The sequence below is a fragment of the Eucyclogobius newberryi genome, unplaced genomic scaffold, assembly GCF_026437365.1.
Source record: "Eucyclogobius newberryi isolate DKJ021-1_F unplaced genomic scaffold, fEucNew1.0.hap1 SCAF_6, whole genome shotgun sequence".
NCBI lineage: Eukaryota > Metazoa > Chordata > Actinopteri > Gobiiformes > Gobiidae > Eucyclogobius > Eucyclogobius newberryi.
In genome coordinates this window covers 508,176-515,000 of record NW_027316278.1, presented here as the reverse complement: position 1 = coordinate 515,000, position 6,825 = coordinate 508,176, and the positions used below count along the sequence as shown (strand labels likewise).

The 6,825-nt window shown below is 56.6% G+C and overlaps 1 protein-coding gene across 1 annotated transcript in view; it reads right to left on the bottom strand.

Moving 5' to 3' along the window:
* Positions 1-6,825, bottom strand: part of LOC140347277 (cGMP-dependent protein kinase 2-like) — a 99,582-nt gene that overhangs the window by 30,385 nt on the left and 62,372 nt on the right. The gene's annotated exons all lie outside the window — the stretch shown is intronic.

Here is a 6,825-nt window from a genome sequence, read left to right as displayed (position 1 = left end):
GACTGGACACTAGCACCCTGAGACTGGACACTAGCACCCTGAGACTGGACACTAGCACCCTGAGACTGTACACTAGCACCCTGAGACTGTACACTAGCACCCTGAGACTGTACACTAGCACCCTGAGACTGTACACTAGCACCCTGAGACTGTACAGATGCTGCAGGGACATCACACATGGAGCTCCATCACCAGGAGCTGACATAGTGTAAGAAACATCTGTGCAGAGCACGAGCTGAAGACCCCAAGGACAAAGTGGAAACACCTCCAAAGAAGGAGAACGACCGAGCAAAGGTCCTCTGGGACTTCAGATACAGACCACATGGTAATGGAACCAACCGGACATAGTGCTGGTCTCAAGGGTCAGAGGAAAGCTGTGGTGGTTGTAGTGAAGTGATAGCAACATTAAGATGAAGGAGAAACTGGAGAAATACCAAGGGCTGGAAAAGGTGTGGAAGGTGAAGGTCAAAATGGTGCCCGTAGTGACCGTAGCACTTGGGGCAGTGACCCCCAAACTGGAGGAGTGACCCCCAAACTGGAGGAATGACCCTCAAACTGGAGGAATGACCCTCAAACTGGAGGAATGACCCCCAAACTGGAGGAGTGACCCTCAAACTGGAGGAATGACCCTCAAACTGGAGGAGTGACCCTCAAACTGGAGGAGTGACCCTCAAACTGGAGGAATGACCCTCAAACTGGAGGAGTGACCCCCAAACTGGAGGAATGACCCTCAAACTGGAGGAATGACCCTCAAACTGGAGGAGTGACCCTCAAACTGGAGGAATGACCCTCAAACTGGAGGAGTGACCCTCAAACTGGAGGAGTGACCCCCAAACTGGAGGAATGACCCCCAAACTGGAGGAGTGACCCCCAAACTGGAGGAGTGATCCCCAAACTGGAGGAGTGACCCCCAAACTGGAGGAATGACCCCCAAACTGGAGGAGTGATCCCCAAACTGGAGGAATGACCCTCAAACTGGAGGAATGACCCTCAAACTGGAGGAGTGACCCCCAAACTGGAGGAGTGACCCTCAAACTGGAGGAATGACCCTCAAACTGGAGGAATGACCCTCAAACTGGAGGAATGACCCTCAAACTGGAGGAGTGACCCTCAAACTGGAGGAATGACCCTCAAACTGGAGGAGTGACCCTCAAACTGGAGGAGTGACCCCCAAACTGGAGGAATGACCCTCAAACTGGAGGAGTGACCCCCAAACTGGAGGAATGACCCTCAAACTGGAGGAATGACCCCCAAACTGGAGGAGTGACCCTCAAACTGGAGGAATGACCCTCAAACTGGAGGAGTGACCCTCAAACTGGAGGAGTGACCCTCAAACTGGAGGAATGACCCTCAAACTGGAGGAGTGACCCTCAAACTGGAGGAGTGACCCCCAAACTGGAGGAATGACCCCCAAACTGGAGGAGTGATCCCCAAACTGGAGGAATGACCCTCAAACTGGAGGAATGACCCTCAAACTGGAGGAGTGACCCTCAAACTGGAGGAGTGACCCTCAAACTGGAGGAATGACCCCCAAACTGGAGGAGTGATCCCCAAACTGGAGGAATGACCCTCAAACTGGAGGAATGACCCTCAAACTGGAGGAGTGACCCTCAAACTGGAGGAGTGACCCTCAAACTGGAGGAATGACCCTCAAACTGGAGGAATGACCCTCAAACTGGAGGAGTGACCCCCAAACTGGAGGAATGACCCTCAAACTGGAGGAATGACCCTCAAACTGGAGGAGTGACCCTCAAACTGGAGGAATGACCCTCAAACTGGAGGAGTGACCCTCAAACTGGAGGAGTGACCCCCAAACTGGAGGAATGACCCTCAAACTGGAGGAGTGACCCCCAAACTGGAGGAGTGACCCCCAAACTGGAGGAGTGATCCCCAAACTGGAGGAGTGACCCCCAAACTGGAGGAATGACCCCCAAACTGGAGGAGTGATCCCCAAACTGGAGGAATGACCCTCAAACTGGAGGAATGACCCTCAAACTGGAGGAGTGACCCCCAAACTGGAGGAGTGACCCTCAAACTGGAGGAATGACCCTCAAACTGGAGGAATGACCCTCAAACTGGAGGAGTGACCCTCAAACTGGAGGAATGACCCTCAAACTGGAGGAGTGACCCTCAAACTGGAGGAGTGACCCCCAAACTGGAGGAATGACCCTCAAACTGGAGGAGTGACCCCCAAACTGGAGGAGTGACCCTCAAACTGGAGGAGTGACCCTCAAACTGGAGGAGTGACCCCCAAACTGGAGGAATGACCCTCAAACTGGAGGAGTGACCCCCAAACTGGAGGAGTGACCCTCAAACTGGAGGAGTGACCCTCAAACTGGAGGAGTGACCCCCAAACTGGAGGAGTGACCCTCAAACTGGAAGAATGACCCTCAAACTGGAGGAGTGACCCTCAAACTGGAGGAGTGACCCTCAAACTGGAGGAGTGACCCTCAAACTGGAGGAATGACCCTCAAACTGGAGGAGTGACCCTCAAACTGGAGGAATGACCCTCAAACTGGAGGAGTGACCCCCAAACTGGAGGAGTGACCCTCAAACTGGAAGAATGACCCTCAAACTGGAGGAATGACCCTCAAACTGGAGGAGTGACCCTCAAACTGGAGGAGTGACCCTCAAACTGGAGGAGTGACCCTCAAACTGGAGGAATGACCCTCAAACTGGAGGAATGACCCTCAAACTGGAGGAGTGACCCCCAAACTGGAGGAGTGACCCTCAAACTGGAGGAGTGACCTTCAAACTGGAGGAATGACCCTCAAACTGGAGGAATGACCCTCAAACTGGAGGAATGACCCTCAAACTTGAGGAATGACCCTCAAACTGGAGGAGTGACCCCCAAACTGGAGGAATGACCCCCAAACTGGAGGAGTGACCCCCAAACTGGAGGAATGACCCTCAAACTGGAGGAGTGACCCCCAAACTGGAGGAGTGACCCTCAAACTGGAGGAATGACCCTCAAACTGGAGAAATGACCCTCAAACTGGAGGAGTGACCCTCAAACTGGAGGAGTGACCCTCAAACTGGAGGAATGACCCTCAAACTGGAGGAGTGACCCTCAAACTGGAGGAGTGACCCTCAAACTGGAGGAGTGACCCCCAAACTGGAGGAATGACCCCCAAACTGGAGGAGTGACCCCCAAACTGGAAGAATGACCCCCAAACTGGAGGAATGACCCTCAAACTGGAGGAATGACCCTCAAACTGGAGGAATGACCCTCAAACTGGAGGAGTGACCCCCAAACTGGAGGAATGACCCTCAAACTGGAGGAGTGACCCTCAAACTGGAGGAGTGACCCCCAAACTGGAGGAATGACCCCCAAACTGGAGGAGTGACCCCCAAACTGGAAGAATGACCCCCAAACTGGAGGAATGACCCTCAAACTGGAGGAATGACCCTCAAACTGGAGGAATGACCCTCAAACTGGAGGAGTGACCCCCAAACTGGAGGAATGACCCTCAAACTGGAGGAGTGACCCTCAAACTGGAGAAATGACTTGAGAAGATTCAGTCCAGAAAAACCTGCTGTTCTGTGATTTGGTTATTTTGAGTTTTTGTTTACGGAAATCTTTAACTTTATATTGGGATTGTTTTATAACAGAAACATTAATAATAATAAAATCATAATATTCACTAGAACTGTTTGAAATGTAATTAAATACATTACTTTATATAATACACAATGAACACAAAGTTCCCTAAACATAAGAAACTCAGACACCCAGACACCCACAGACCCACAGACCCACAGACCCAGACACCCACAGACCCACAGACCCAGACACCCACAGACCCACAGACCCAGACACCCACAGACCCACAGACCCAGACACCCACAGACCCACAGACCCAGACACCCACAGACCCACAGACCCAGACACCCACAGACCCACAGACCCACAGACCCACAGACCCAGACACCCACAGACCCACAGACCCAGACACCCACAGACCCACAGACCCACAGACCCAGACACCCACAGACCCACAGACCCAGACACCCACAGACCCACAGACCCAGACACCCACAGACCCACAGACCCAGACACCCACAGACCCACAGACCCAGACACCCACAGACCCACAGACCCACAGACCCACAGACCCAGACACCCACAGACCCACAGACCCACAGACCCACAGACCCACAGACCCACAGACCCACAGACCCAGACACCCACAGACCCACAGACCCAGACACCCACAGACCCACAGACCCAGACACCCACAGACCCACAGACCCACAGACCCACAGACCCACAGACCCAGACACCCACAGACCCACAGACCCAGACACCCACAGACCCACAGACCCAGACACCCACAGACCCACAGACCCAGACACCCACAGACCCACAGACCCAGACACCCACAGACCCACAGACCCACAGACCCAGACACCCACAGACCCACAGACCCAGACACCCACAGACCCACAGACCCAGACACCCACAGACCCACAGACCCAGACACCCACAGACCCACAGACCCAGACACCCACAGACCCACAGACCCACAGACCCAGACACCCACAAACCCACAGACCCACAGACCCACAGACCCAGACACCCACAGACCCACAGACCCAGACACCCACAGACCCACAGACCCAGACACCCACAGACCCACAGACCCAGACACCCACAGACCCACAGACCCACAGACCCACAGACCCACAGACCCACAGACCCAGACACCCACAGACCCACAGACCCACAGACCCACAGACCCAGACACCCACAGACCCACAGACCCAGACACCCACAGACCCACAGACCCAGACACCCACAGACCCACAGACCCAGACACCCACAGACCCACAGACCTACAGACCCAGACACCCACAGACCCACAGACCCACAGACCCAGACACCCACAGACCCACAGACCCAGACACCCACAGACCCACAGACCCAGACACCCACAGACCCACAGACCCACAGACCCACAGACCCAGACACCCACAGACCCACAGACCCAGACACCCACAGACCCACAGACCCACAGACCCACAGACCCAGACACCCACAGACCCACAGACCCAGACACCCACAGACCCACAGACCCACAGACCCAGACACCCACAGACCCACAGACCCAGACACCCACAGACCCACAGACCCAGACACCCACAGACCCACAGACCCACAGACCCAGACACCCACAGACCCACAGACCCAGACACCCACAGACCCACAGACCCACAGACCCACAGACCCAGACACCCACAGACCCACAGACCCACAGACCCACAGACCCAGACACCCACAGACCCACAGACCCACAGACCCAGACACCCACAGACCCACAGACCCAGACACCCACAGACCCACAGACCCAGACACCCACAGACCCACAGACCCAGACACCCACAGACCCACAGACCCAGACACCCACAGACCCACAGACCCACAGACCCAGACACCCACAGACCCACAGACCCACAGACCCACAGACCCAGACACCCACAGACCCACAGACCCAGACACCCACAGACCCACAGACCCAGACACCCACAGACCCACAGACCCAGACACCCACAGACCCACAGACCCACAGACCCAGACACCCACAGACCCACAGACCCAGACACCCACAGACCCACAGACCCAGACACCCACAGACCCACAGACCCAGACACCCACAGACCCACAGACCCAGACACCCACAGACCCACAGACCCACAGACCCAGACACCCACAAACCCACAGACCCACAGACCCACAGACCCAGACACCCACAGACCCACAGACCCAGACACCCACAGACCCACAGACCCAGACACCCACAGACCCACAGACCCAGACACCCACAGACCCACAGACCCACAGACCCACAGACCCACAGACCCACAGACCCAGACACCCACAGACCCACAGACCCACAGACCCACAGACCCAGACACCCACAGACCCACAGACCCAGACACCCACAGACCCACAGACCCAGACACCCACAGACCCACAGACCCAGACACCCACAGACCCACAGACCTACAGACCCAGACACCCACAGACCCACAGACCCACAGACCCACAGACCCAGACACCCACAGACCCACAGACCCAGACACCCACAGACCCACAGACCCACAGACCCACAGACCCAGACACCCACAGACCCACAGACCCAGACACCCACAGACCCACAGACCCACAGACCCACAGACCCAGACACCCACAGACCCACAGACCCAGACACCCACAGACCCACAGACCCACAGACCCAGACACCCACAGACCCACAGACCCAGACACCCACAGACCCACAGACCCAGACACCCACAGACCCACAGACCCACAGACCCAGACACCCACAGACCCACAGACCCAGACACCCACAGACCCACAGACCCACAGACCCACAGACCCAGACACCCACAGACCCACAGACCCACAGACCCACAGACCCAGACACCCACAGACCCACAGACCCACAGACCCAGACACCCACAGACCCACAGACCCAGACACCCACAGACCCACAGACCCAGACACCCACAGACCCACAGACCCACAGACCCACAGACCCAGACACCCACAGACCCACAGACCCAGACACCCACAGACCCACAGACCCAGACACCCACAGACCCACAGACCCACAGACCCAGACACCCACAGACCCACAGACCCAGACACCCACAGACCCACAGACCCACAGACCCACAGACCCAGACACCCACAGACCCACAGACCCAGACACCCACAGACCCACAGACCCAGACACCCACAGACCCACAGACCCAGACACCCACAGACCCACAGACCCACAGACCCAGACACCCACAGACCCACAGACCCACAGACCCACA